Source organism: Ambystoma mexicanum, chromosome 7p, assembly GCF_040938575.1.
Source record: "Ambystoma mexicanum isolate Mex_15411 chromosome 7p, UKY_AmexF1_1, whole genome shotgun sequence".
Taxonomy (NCBI): Eukaryota; Metazoa; Chordata; class Amphibia; order Caudata; family Ambystomatidae; genus Ambystoma; species Ambystoma mexicanum.
Genome location: NC_090939.1, coordinates 146850279 through 146863904, shown reverse-complemented (window position 1 = coordinate 146863904; position 13626 = coordinate 146850279). Strand labels below are relative to the sequence as shown.

General features: G+C 45.3%; 1 protein-coding gene across 1 annotated transcript in view; it reads right to left on the bottom strand.

Annotated features, from left to right (window-relative positions):
- Window positions 1-1660: 1660 nt before the first annotated feature.
- Window positions 1661-13626, bottom strand: part of CREG1 (cellular repressor of E1A stimulated genes 1) — a 67764-nt gene continuing 55798 nt past the window's right edge. Inside the window, exon 4 of the mRNA XM_069635935.1 lies at window positions 1661-1799. The gene's annotated coding sequence lies outside the window, so the exon portion shown is untranslated. The remainder of the gene's footprint in view (window positions 1800-13626) is intronic.

Genomic DNA, 13626 nt, shown 5'->3' with positions numbered 1-13626 from the left:
GGCCAATCGAAATCAAACTTAGAGCAGAAGCCATTTTGATAAAGACAATGCTGACCAATGCATGCTACTTCTTCAAGACTGCTGAATGGATGAAGGAGGAGGATGGCATCCATTTTTGGGGTGTCGAACCCTGAAAACATGCACCAGGATTCGGAAGTGAAAGCAGCGCATGTTGCACCATTACCCCCTTGGTCTTGGTGGGGCTATGCCTATTTTTAATAACCCTGGTTGTGTACCGTTTTAAATACTTAACACGAATTAGAGAGCATTTAAGCAGTTCCTGATTGGATTAATGATTTTCTTGCCTTTGGTCTTCAAGTTTTTCCCCCCTGATTGCATGTACACCAAATTACTTTTCCCTAAAAAAAAAAAAAAATGATTCCACCTAAGTTAAAAGGGAGTTCAGCAAAACAGAAACTTTAATGCAAACACTCAAACATTTAATGCAGGGTTTACATTTCTATAGCATGGCAGTTTTTAAATGCATCTTCGGGGTACACTGTTTTCCCCCCCACTTTCATTCAACCTACACACTACTTTTAGAAGTCTCTCACTAAAGCCAATGGGGCTGTGGAAAAAAGCAGGAAGCTGGTGCAGAAGACTGACCTCTTCACTGCAAAGAGAAATACTTCTATTGACCATAAAAAGAATCCAAAGCCAATTTTCCTGCCAAAATAAAAACTATTTAAACATCGATTTCCAACTCCAAAAACTGCAGCCCAGATAGTGCAACCAGAGGATTCAATGCCACCAAGAACACAGTACTGGGCTTCGCTTTCATTTTAGTTTTACTTCAGTCCATTTGATTCTATCAAAATGCACAACTCCCAGAAGGCAGTTGGGGGAGAAACAAGCGCCTAGAACCGGCACATGGGCTTCACGGTGACATGCCAAGTCCAGGTGCTGCTTCCTTTAAGGGAGAAAGAAGACGTTTGAGACATGCAGCCATTCAGGAAGTTTGGAATGCAGGTATCGCCTCATGGTCATTCCTGCATTCTGATCGCCCAGATCAGCAGGAGGCTGCCAGTTTCCCCGTCAGGCCAATATGTAAGTGAAAGTTGAAAACAACCAAAAAAAAAAATCAGCATTTACATTATTCATATTTGAAGCAACTTCGTGTCAAGAAAGACTATGCAATGACTTATGGTGACTGATAATTCACATTCGCCATCTCTACTGACAATAACCAATTATTGGTGCACAATGCTTCGTACTTGGGAATCGGCACCAATCCAAGCAATGTGTATATTTCCAAACTCCACGCCCATAACAAAGCTGGGGCCATTCTCCGTAGAGTTCCACTTTAGTTTTTCTATGTCCTTTTGTGGTTTAAATGGGTTTCCACCAAACGTTTTGCAAGACACATCCCATTTTCTTGGCGTTCGCTCCCATGGTGACAGATCTGCCCAAGCACTGAGAAGCCGGGGGTCTTGGTCATGTCTGAATTCAGAGGCCACGACAACTAGCAGGCATTTACACTTATGAGATACAAAGAAGGGGAGCAGGCTTCCCGCAGAACACACAGAAGGTCTACTGGAAGGACCAACGGCCTGAGGAGCAGGACGGCCCATCGGCTTTGCTGACAATGGATCAATACTTGTTTGAAGCCACTGCTGATTCTAACAGCCAAGCTATAAGAAAAGGTAAAGGCAATCATGTACTCAAAGCAGATAGTGCAAGACTCCCCAGGGCAAGTCCTCAATATCAGTTCAAGGCACAGCGGTTCATTTTGACATCGACAGAAATACAAGGCTCCACTTGCAGCGTCTGGCAGTCTCTTCCTCGAGTAGCTATAGCACCTAAAGGGAAAAGGTTTACAAATAATTTTTTAAAAGAGCACTTCAAAAACTTTTTGGAGATTTTACATTAATCATGAAAAACTAAACAAAAACTAAACAAAAACTACAAATGCACTTGCAAGAACAAATGAAGAAGAAATACAATGCATACCCATACTTCCACATAACTTCAGGTTCTGGATTTACCAAAATATTGGTTCCCACATGGTGGCAAAAACAATAAATGCCAAAGATTGAGGAAATGGCCTGCCTGAAAGATTTTTCAATACTTGTGGAAGATGCCAATCTCTTGGAGAGATGTCGTGGCCATAACCTCCAGACAGGCTCCACATACATGCCCTGTAATTCCTGTATTCTCTCCAGCAGCTATCCGAGTGACCTAGAAACATTTTGAGGGGGTTCTTTGGGATAGACCACTTTGCAGACCAGCTCTCGAATTGGACTATTCGCCAAGGTTTTTGGATGTCCCTACGTACCGGTTCCAACGCCCCTATAATGTATTGGCTCACCAGGGTGTTCTCCCCTCCAGAAATACACCCCCCACCCCACTAAACGAGGCAATTAGGAAATTAGGATCCTCACAAGACATACCTTGCTCACCTAAAAGAATTGTTACCGAGCAACTAAGGGTGCAGACCAGAGATGCTTAAGACATAGTATATAATGCATACAATTTATATGTTAATTTCCACACAAATAAGTGATGACAATAATACATTATCTTCTGTGAGCGTATGTAAACTAAGATGGGGTCACAACATTTTGAAGACTGAGAGGCTTTCAGTTAGGGTCGCTGAGGAAAAACAATGCCAAACTAATATTCTGGGTTATCTTTTAGCACACAAAGCTGAATGGTATTAAGTGAAAAAGATCTAATTCTATTTTCCTCTGAACAGTCTTCCGAAATCAAACTGTCATGCTCCCGCCACACATGAGTGCGTACAGGTGCAGATGGCCATGCCAAAAGACAGAAGACACGGCCAAAACTAGTTCGAGCCTGTATGTTGGAGGTTTGGGATTAAGTATTTTGAAGGGAGCGTGCAGAGGAGAAAACCCTCAATTTTAAAGGAGAGAGGGTGGGCAAATGGATGAAGGAGGGTTGAGGGGGCATGAAATCCCCCCAAAAGTGAAATATATTGAATATTGCAGGCCGCACCAAATGGGTCAAAAAAGAAAATCAGTCTTTTTGGTGTGTCGCCTACAATATTCGACATTTTCACATAGACCGACCTCGAAGCGCTGAACTGTGAGTTGGGCTCTCGGAAATTAACAAGGGGGCCGGACCAGCTTCAAAGGAAACTGCTAAACACAAGGCACAATCGTGTAGGTCTGCGCTCCTAGTCAGGAAATCCTGGTTGACTTTGCAATGTTTCACATTTCTCATAGGGAACGAAGTTCAACAGTGGCTCCACAGCCAATCAGGCCAAAGAAGATCCATTGGAGAAGGCAGCCGATCGGAAAGAAACCTGCACTGCTGGAGCATGATGCAGCTTTGCGGTTGTCCACTGGAAGAGTTCTGGTATCGAGGAGGTGCAGTTGATGGTTCTTGGTCGCGGCTTCACTTTGTGACGACAGGGTTCGAGCTCTGTTCGCCACTGGTGCTTCATATCCAGTCCACATTGGGTGAGTCATCACAGCTTTCTCTCGTAGCAGAGGATCCTTGAGGCTTGCAACCAGACCAGTGGTAGTCACACTTCCATTCCAAGCCGCACCCCCCTTGAGGAACAAAGTTTTGAAGTTGGGCACCCTCCCGCCAGACTATTGGGTCACCGGATGAGAGGCAGACAAAGCTTTCTCGAGGCCACAAGCTCCTGGTCACAGGGAAGCTCCTTCACCTTCCTCTGAAGCTCTTGAGTCTCCAAAGGGAGTGAAATGGAGTTCAATATCAGGCACTTATTCCGTTCACTTGGACTACCCAAACGAGCGTGAGTTGAGAAGTTTGAATATGTGGTGGGAGGGTCGAGGCAGCCTCACATCACAGATTGTTTCCTTACAGGATCATGGGTGTGCATACATCCCCAAAAGGACAGCAGTTACTATGGAGGGAATGTACACAGTATAACTCCTTAATCACTTCTTAAATTGCTCATCATTTCCTCCTTTTCTGTTTATCACTTCTGTACGATATGATTGGGTATTAAGCGCGTTATAAATAACCTGAGGTTGCTAAGCGCAGACCCAGGGAATCAAACCTGTGTTGCTACATGTCGTTTTGCTTCCAAGGCAAGCAAGCGGCAGCTGAGCTACCTTGCCCCCCAAGACAAGGTTCTTTGTCACACTTCTTCCTTGCAGTCACTCATCTCCAACTATCTACTGTCCTCTTTCTCACTGCACCTTTTCCGCTCCTCTCCCGCCCACCCCCCCACGACTAAACAGCAGCACTTGCTGTGACACCCCCATCAGTGTTTATCAACAGGGTTGCAGCAAGCACTGCCTTTCCATTCTGCCTTGCCATCGGGTGCTTCTTGAAAGGAGCACCAACATCACTCGAATCAACACTAATCGGCTGTTAATTCATCAAGCTGTGGCATTCACATCCCCCCCAGGCATGGTGCCACACCAGGAGGGAAGCCCCACAGTTTGAAGAATAATGAACTAGACTATGCCCACAGAGTTCGGGAGAAGAGAGAACCAGTGCCTTTGTAAACAAAGGTTCCTGAGAAATGATGAGTTCTCCAACACTGGCAGTGTGTCACCACTAGGTGGGTTTTGGCAAGAGGAAGGGGAGCACAGCTTCCTTTTTAATTCAGTTGCAACAGTCTCACAGTGACCTCGCAAACCTGGTCACGGTAAGGATGCACACGCCCAGGTTAAAGAAGAGCAGAGTGTGCACTTCTAATCACAAGAGTACATCTATTGCAACTTTTGGCAGCCCCCTTGTCACTAATGGGTGCTACCACAAAATCCCAATCCTGTGATCATTCTTAAGCTTTTGCTCAAGAGAAGGATTCTCCGCAGAAATCCAGACAACATTCAGTTATCTAAACTGATCTGCTCTGCAGCCCTGTACTGTCAGACAGGCAGAAGCCATGACCATATATGCCACCATCTGTATATCATTCAGTCACAAGGAACAAATCTTAGCTGTGTAACTATTTACAGACTTTTCATCTAGGGGCTCCATTCAGTGTAGTACAGGCTATGCCCCTCTAGAATCTCAAAAAAGCTCACGTCTGCCACCAACCAGAGGCTCTACCAAACTAATCATGCACACAAGGAACAGGGCCTCTTTATGCCACCCTAAAGCAGAGAGCCTTAGGGACTCAACTTTCACTCTCTTAAAGGCGCGGATGATGGCTAGGAATAGGATTCCTCAGCAAAAAAAATAAAAATTTAAAAAAAAAAAAAAAATCAGGATAGGAATCCTGATAAAGAACAAAATCCGAGTCCACTCGCCATAGGTACAGTTTAGGAATGTTATTACCAAGTCCTCTTTTACACTGAGCAGTCACGATTACAGACTCTATGATCTCTCGTGGATACAGTACCCAGTGCCAATAACAAATTCTTACAGTATTAAAGAGTGTAAAGACTGGAGGGATATCTGTACTTCTGCCCTCGATACGGTAAGGTAAAGACACAGAAAAACCCAGCCAAGGCTCTCAATTTGGCAGCAATGGATGAGCAGAGGGGCTTAAGCTTTCAGGAGGTGATGCAGGCTGGTTCACAAGTACAGTGAATCCCCAAAGCGCAGACAAAGCAATGTCCACACGCAATGTTAGGTGATAACACAGCTTCTTTATATAAAATACGTTTCTACCAATTAACAATAACACTTGTACTTGGAAAATATATCCACTATGTGGTACCACACAATACTTAGTAATAGATGCACTGACTTCAGACAGTTTTAAATAGGCATGTGCATTCTTAAGTAAGGTGTATCAGCATAGAATAGGGACGAAAGGCAGGTTAGCTGTGAACAGCTTTCTTTACACTAGATATAAAATTGTGTGTGAAGATTCCCCACCCCCAACTGGGCAACCTCTAATGGAAAGTTAGGGAGTTACTTGTCTTTTACAGCCCATTCAAGAGAACTGGCTTCTTCAGTACGAATCTGGGACCCCTGGACGACTCCCGAGGCTTAAAGATGCTCTTCCTCGTCACAGTACCTTTGGTGCCTTGGCAGGTGAAGTGGCAGGTTCCCTCCAAGGATGGATTCCCCCTCCACCCCCAATCCGTTGGAAGGAGCCACTAGGATGTTAAGTCTGCAAAAAGAATAGAACCAAATTCTTTCTGAAGTGCATCAGTTTAGCTCTTCACAGTACTCTCCTTTGGTTGACAGTTTCTCCAACTGTAGAAGTTCTTGGAAGATGAAACTTGCTGTGGGCTCTTTAAAGGCTTGGCAGATGAACGTAAGACCCCCCCCCCCCTTTTGAGGACTCTGGCGGCGACGGGTGCATAGGTGACCTTTGGTGTCAGGTTTCGGTTTTATGCCGTTGTCCAACATTCGGTTCTTCGGTGCTGCAGTGGCAGCAAAAACCTCTGGATGGCTTCTGGCACCCTGGACTCAACCACTGCAGCAGACTTCGGACCCTCACCAAGTCTGGACCCTTGAAACATCTTCATTAGCTTCTGGTGGCAGGAAACACACCGGCAGACCTTCCTCTGCACCCAGCGACTCTGGTCTCTCTAGTGGGCAAAAGTGGTTTGTGATGATGACCTGGATGTCCTATGAAATGTTATTAGGCAGTTTGAACTTCACAGCTCTGGATGTGCAGCAGCACTATGCCAGGGTGCTCCCCCTGGCCCCCCCCCCCCTCTTTCTTCTGGGCAGTAGATTGCAACAGCTTCCAGCAGTCACAAAACGCACCTCAGACTCTGGGTGACACCAATGCACTTCTTCGACTCGAGATCAGGGCACTCCTCTTCAGCACTCACGGAAACCCCTTCTCCAGACGGCAGACACACAGGACTGGTTTCCAGGGTACTTCTGATGAAAAGTAGCAGGTTGCACGATAATCCTTCATAGCTCAGGGAGAGGCCTCCTTTGCAGGTCCTCTCTGGATCAGTCCTGGGGAGACAAAAGCTTTCAGGTTACTTTGAAGCAATTGCATAAGCAGACTTCTCCAGCTGGGCTCCAGCTTCTTCTTGCTTCAGCTTCTGAACAAATTGGCAAGTGAGAGGTCCCCAGAGATACACATCTGTTCCACATTCACTCTGGCTGAGCCAGGCTCAGTAAGCCAATGACACAGAGGGGCAATCAGGCTCTCAGGCATTCAGGCCATTCACTCCACCCAGGAACCCATAACAAAGAATGTGGATTGGGGTAAGCACCAGGCCTTTAATAAAACTAGACTGCATTCATGTCAGTTTCAATCAGGTCTGTCTCATTCATTGGGTCACAAACACACACAGACACCCACAACAGAGAATGGGAGTTCACTTCAGACTCCATTCTGCAGGTCACATCCCTAGGGTGTACCCACAACACACAGCGCCTGGGAAGGCTCCAGTCAGTCTGACAGGAGGTAGCCCCAGAGCCATACATGCTATTTCCACCAAACAGCCATTCAGTAGGAGATGACAAAGTCAGAACTTCCCAGGACTTTGGGAAACAGGGTAAAGGCAATAGAAACCAACAGGTAACAGTGGCCACCTTGACTTTGTGTTGGAATCCATTGATTCCTATGGCAGGGCATGGGTATCCCACAAATGGAAGACACTCAGAGCCACTGCCAAGTCAGAATGTAGCTGGCACACCCCCCAGCCCCCTTACCCTGCTCTGTGGGCAACACATAAGGGGTGCAAGGGTGTACCCCCCCACCCCCACCCATAGGTGCTATACAGGTATCCCATGGGTGTTGCGCACCAAAAGATAAACATGAATGAACTGCACTGCCAGAGGTCCAGGCTGGTCCTTAGTGGCTGAAAACAGAGAAAACACACAAGTGGTAGGACAAGGCCAGGAGGCCCTGTCCCTCCATAAGGCATTTCCAGCATCTCTAAGAGATTTGATGTAGTCTCTACTGGGACATTTGTCCCTCCTTCCACTTCAAGTTAAGTGGCAAGGGTAACATTCCTGTTCAAGTGCAGAGGAGTCCGCAGAAATTGAAATGTTTGAGACTCCATAGCAACAAAGTTATTAAAACAATCGTCCAATAAAGTATTGGTTACCGACTAAATATAGACCTTCTTTGCTCTAATGCATTTGTCCTACCATGTCAGGTACCATATGATGTGCTTGGTGCAGGTGGAGTCATGGTCTGCTGGAGATGTTTTGCTATTAAGCTCCTAGTATGCACAGTGGAGATGTGGCACAATAATATGTGATAGCCAAGTCTTCTTTCCAAGACACCCTTTATCTTTTAAATGTTTACAGGCGACTCACCTTCACCAGAAAATGATCAAGCACTCCTTCAGTAACTGTGCAAGGCTAGACTGTAGAGCATGGTTGGAGATGTATAGGAACTTGGGCAGGATCTTACATTTTATCGTCTCTGGTCCCTAGCCAGAAGATTATGCAATCAATGCCACGTGTGGAGATCTTGATGAGCGACCGCTATCGATATATGCCAGCATACATGTAGCTAATCTGGTGATGTTGACCCCTAGGAGTTGAAGTCGCTGCTTTGTTCATTTTAAAGTTCATCTTAGTATCATGGCCGGACTGACTGGGGTTTTCTTTGAAGCCTGCCACGGTCTTATACCATTACTTTTCTTCAGTGGCCTCAGGCATAAAATTCACAGGCTTTCAGAGGGCTACTAGAATTCCATCACAAAGCATGTTATGTTTGTTCACACTAAAACGTATGGCCTTTGTAACCGGGTTGTTTCTAATTTTCAAGGCCTAGGGACATCTAGTGAATTTGGGGCACCTCTCCCAGATCTCCCTTTTTAGGTCTAGTGGCTCAGACAGTTGTGCTTGGTACACCCTCCTCGCTCTTTCAAAACAGTAGTTAGCAATTAGTATTTACTTTCATCCAATCCCACTTAAGTCCACCGCTTTAAATCATAAAAGACCATCTGGCATGTCAAAAGCTTACCCCCACATCCAGAGAATTCAAGATGTTAGGAACCTTATTTTTCAGTGTTCTCTCGTTTTGGTAGGCAATCAACCAGATAGAAAATCTCCCCCAATGACAAATCTAAATTGGTCTGAGACAGGGCTATTTCAAGACTACACGCTAGTATTTGTGACCTTTTAGAATCTGCATATGGTAAGAGCCACCAATCTCCATGATCCACACGTCTTGTGGTCTTATCCCCCAGTTTGTAGATCATCAAGATATACTTGGGTTGACATTTCCTGCTTGAGCTAAGTTGTTAAGGGGGTTGTCCGGGCAGCAACCATTTAGTAAAATTTACCTGAGAAGCCATCTGGGCGTGATAACCTTTCTTTCAATATTTGCAAGACTCCACCACCACCACCACCACCACCACCACCACCACCACCACCACCACCACCACCACCACCACGCCCCCTCTGTCCTCCCTGGTGTATAAAAGAGGGGCAGCCGGTCTTTGCCCTTCATCCAATGATCCCCAACATCCCCTCGAAAAAAAAAAATCATCTGGTTTTGAACCGCCTTATGAATCTGGGCAGTACACACTGATAAAAACATGAAATTCCACAAGATGTTGCATCACCACATTCCCAGAGCCGAGTATTCGTTTGACATGGGCTTAAAGCTAACCAAATATAGCGCCAAAACTATGCATACTGTATTAGGTTGGTCATCGACCCTGAAATGTGCAAAATACCTTCCTGGTAGCGGGTATGTTGAACAGGAGTCTTTTCCACAGTGTTGTGAAAGATCCATATTCCTTAAATTGCTTTTGTCTAAGCTTAAGTCACTCCCCATGTGCTGCGCCCCTTCCCAGTGTATTTAATCTATGGACACCAGTCTGGACTTGGATCAGTTTCCACTTAGACCGGTCCTAAATGCACAAGAGGTCTTCGATTGCTCCAGTATTGGCATTGAATATTAAGTATCTCGCTATCTGTTGTGCAACTTCTGACAAATTCACCAGGTCTTTTAAAAGAGAACCTTGAAGAACACAGTCTTGTGGAGACCGGGAGAGTCTTAACACGAGAGAGTCCATGGTGGTGAAATAATCTATGGTAGTAGCATCAATAAAACATGATTTCTTACAAAAGAAAATCACCCTTGGGCTAAGCACAAAGATGCTGCTTGCCCATCCTAATCCCTGATTGGTCATGGCCTTCAGACAAGCCCCATGCACTACACCACATGGCATCCCTGCATCAGGCCCTGCTGGGTGCTAGGGCCGCACATTGTGCCCTATGTCCACCTCCATCCGGTTTCACATCCAGGCAGAGCTTCAACTTTAGTCAAGCTCCCTACACCTGTGTGTTCACGGTTACAGAGTACCAAAAATACAGAGACAAACTTCAGCTTTTAAACGGCAGGGTTTGATCACCTAAAACCCTGTGTTCGTTTGTATTTCTTATATATTTTTTGGTCACCAAAGACCCAGTTTAGTTTTGTTTACCTAGGACCCTGGGTTTTTAAAATTGCATTTCTGGTTGCGAATGATTCTGTATTTCACTTGGTGTTTGATCCTCTGGAACCCTCTGTTATATTTAAATTTCCTTTTTGCCATCTATGAAACTCGTTTCTTTTGCATTTTTTGAACTCCGGACCCTTTTCTTTTTAAAAGAGGCATTTTGTTCGCGAAGGACTGAGGTGTTATTTTTAAAATTGCATTTATGTTTGTCTAGGACCCTGTTCATTTCACTTGCAGGGGGTCCACAGGGTACTAGGTGACCTCTCCAAATGCCCCAGCCTAGTATGCTCCAGGCTCCTCTGCCTACTGTTCTTTTCCCCTATGGACTCGCTAAGATTTTAATGTTAGAGCTAAATCTACCTCGCTTGTGAGAACCCCAGAACTTTTTGCTGAACTGGTAGATTTATCTCTATACCTCAGTGAGTGGGAACCTTTGTCCACACTCACAGATCCTTTAATGGGTGTCAGACTCCCCATAGCGTCTTTTTAACTGTATCCTCTATGACAACCTTTGGTATATACCTTTGTTACAGGGTTGCCCTTTGGACTCCCTTGTGCTTTCTCTGGCTATCCTTGTGAGAACTAGTTCCCCAAGGGTAGAAAGGGTATTTCTATCCCTTCGACATTTTGTTAGGTGAAACCAGCAGACCCCACCTTATGTGTCGTGCTGCAGAGATGCAATGTATCCATTTTCTCACTGGCAGTTCTGTTACAGGGACAAGCTTACCTTAAATGGCTGGTGGCAGTGAATCTTTTTACAAATTCAGTGCTCCTTTACCGCAGCCTTTTTTCAAAGCTGCTGTAAAGGCACCCATGGGTGCCAATTTTACCAAAATGGCCCCAGTCTTCTTTTTGACATTTTTACACTTCTTGTTCCTTCCCCCTGCTCTCCAGGGTGGAAAATTCTCTTGTGTGATTTTTATCTTTGGCAGGTGACCTCGGTCAAGCCCGTCCAGGTTCCAGAGTGTCTGAAGGTAGGAAGCGAGTGAGGAGGCCAACATTCTGCAACCCTTTGTCTTCCAGCCTGCCTGTAAGAAACCAGTTAAAACTGAAGCTAGCTGTCCTGAAAGGACTGCCAACCCCACGGACATAACCCTCCCCCTGCCCCCCAAAGCTCGTATGTTGCACGTCTGATTGGCTGGGTCCCTGCATAAAAAACTGATCATGGAAGCTGAAGAGATAGTTGACCGCTGGACCTCAATCCAAAGAGGAAGATACCACTGCTGAGTTGATTTCCAGCAACCGGGGTGCCTGTTGTTTAACCGAAGCCTGCCGTTACCCTTCCTTGGGGGACGCCTAGTGAGATTCACTAGACTCAACAAGACCTGTATTTTGAGTTATCCATGTTGTGCTGCAACCTTGCAGGGCTGCAATACCCCAATACTCGGGGCCCTCGAGCCATTGTGCGGTGCATGGTCTTCCAAACTGAGCAGAACTTTCGTTGCATCCTGCTGGACCACCCGAGACGAGATTCCAGTCCCCAGAGTGCTGGAACAGATTAGCGACGCAAATCCATTCAGCAATATTCTATCTTCTTCTGGCTCCTGAAAAGGGTGCCAAAACCAAAGAGCTGCATCCTTCCCCGTTGATCCTTGCTGCAAAATCACAAAGTCCTGTCTTCATAACAGAGGAATCCATTGACCAGGTTTTAGCTGCAGATCCCGAAGTCTCTCCCGCTGCAACTGTGCTGTGGTACTGTGTTGGCTGGGGTATTTACTTAACTTAAGCCTGTGGGATTTCTGTAAAGCTTTGGGGTGATTGAGAATCCTCTCATCCAGTTCACCCAGGCCCACTGATGGAATCCTCCTAGGGTGTCTTCTCAGAAGTCCCTGGACCGTTTCAACCTCTCTAAAGGTTAATACTTACTTGTTTGTAGTCTTCCTTAGGATCTCTAACTTCTGCTACTTCTGTGCCTATCCTAAAGTGCCTGTTGGACACTAGAGACCTAGTGACCACCCCCCTGCCTCCCACCTCCCTTCTGCCACTAAAAACACTCATGCTCCAAGAATAAGGGAAAGACTTTAAGGATTGAACCTGTTGCCTAGAAAAGAGAACAGGTGCTTAACGTTTACTTACTTGTAAATGAGTTGGAAGGTAACTAACAGAGTGAGCAGTTACAAAAGTTCTTACCTTTAATGGGTGTTGTGCCATTCTGAAAAGTATATGTAAGCTTACATTACTCACCTGTGAATTGCTCTTGCTTCTTCCCAAAAGTAATGCCGTTGACTTCACGGAACTATTTCTTTCAGAATATTGGCGTGTAAGTTAACCGACTGGGTTTTGCTTCCCCTGATCTGTTTTATACAGATTCTAAACAGTCTTACGGTTATACCTACCTTTTAGTTGCTGGTAGCTAGTTTAAAAAGAATATGGGTTTTACTTACCTTGGGCCATCCTAAAATAAGTTTTGCTTACCTTAGTCTGTGTTCCACTGAAATGAAAAGCAACTTAATAGTATATTACAGCATTAGGTTTTATCTGCCTGAAAAGCTGTGTGCCATTCTTAAAAAGTGTTCCGAGGTGTAGATGACCTTGGTCTGCTTGGCGCAATCCCAAAGTGTACAGAGTTCTTGCTTATCTTAGACTGTTCCACTGAGCTGAAAAGCAACTAATTGTATATTACACCAATCGGTTTTACTTACCTATTAAAACTGTTATCCTGAATATTGTTATAGGTTTCTACTGTCCCTTGAATGAGTGCTCCACTAGTCAGAAAGTATACTTGCAGGTTGGTTTACTAAGTGATTCCTTCACGGAGTGTCACAGCACAACTGCTAGGGTCTACTACCCTTGTATTATTGAAAGTAATCAGAAAGTAACTTATAGTTTTACTCCTCACTAATCGGTGTGTCCTATACTAAATGTGTTTGAGAAGGTCGAACTTCCCTAGAATTACTGTTAGTACTCTGAACAAGATCTATGCTTTGGTCTGTGTACTTTAAAGCATTGTGTTTATGACTACGACAAACTGCTTACCCCCCAAGACTTGGCCTAACTGTATTTAAATTAAACCTTTATTTTCTTTTACAATACTTCTGGTCGTCAGTGTTTCTGTTGAACCCTTGCTATACTACAGATTCTTTGTACCTTCCTACAGCCCTCTCTCCCTCCTAAGATAAGCCTGGCTGCTCGGTCTACGCTACCATATACTCAGGTGGTACAGCCTTATGCTAAGAGTGGAGTCTTGCACTGTCTCAGTTTAATGGTTTTACTAAGCCCTTAGTTGGACTTCAGAAAACTGTCCCAATACTCTTCCCTACCCCTTCTCTACAACCCTCTCCCCCCCCTGCCTCCCCACCCAACACTCATCTCAAAAACCACTCGGGCCATACTTCTTTCCCACGTCCCACAATCT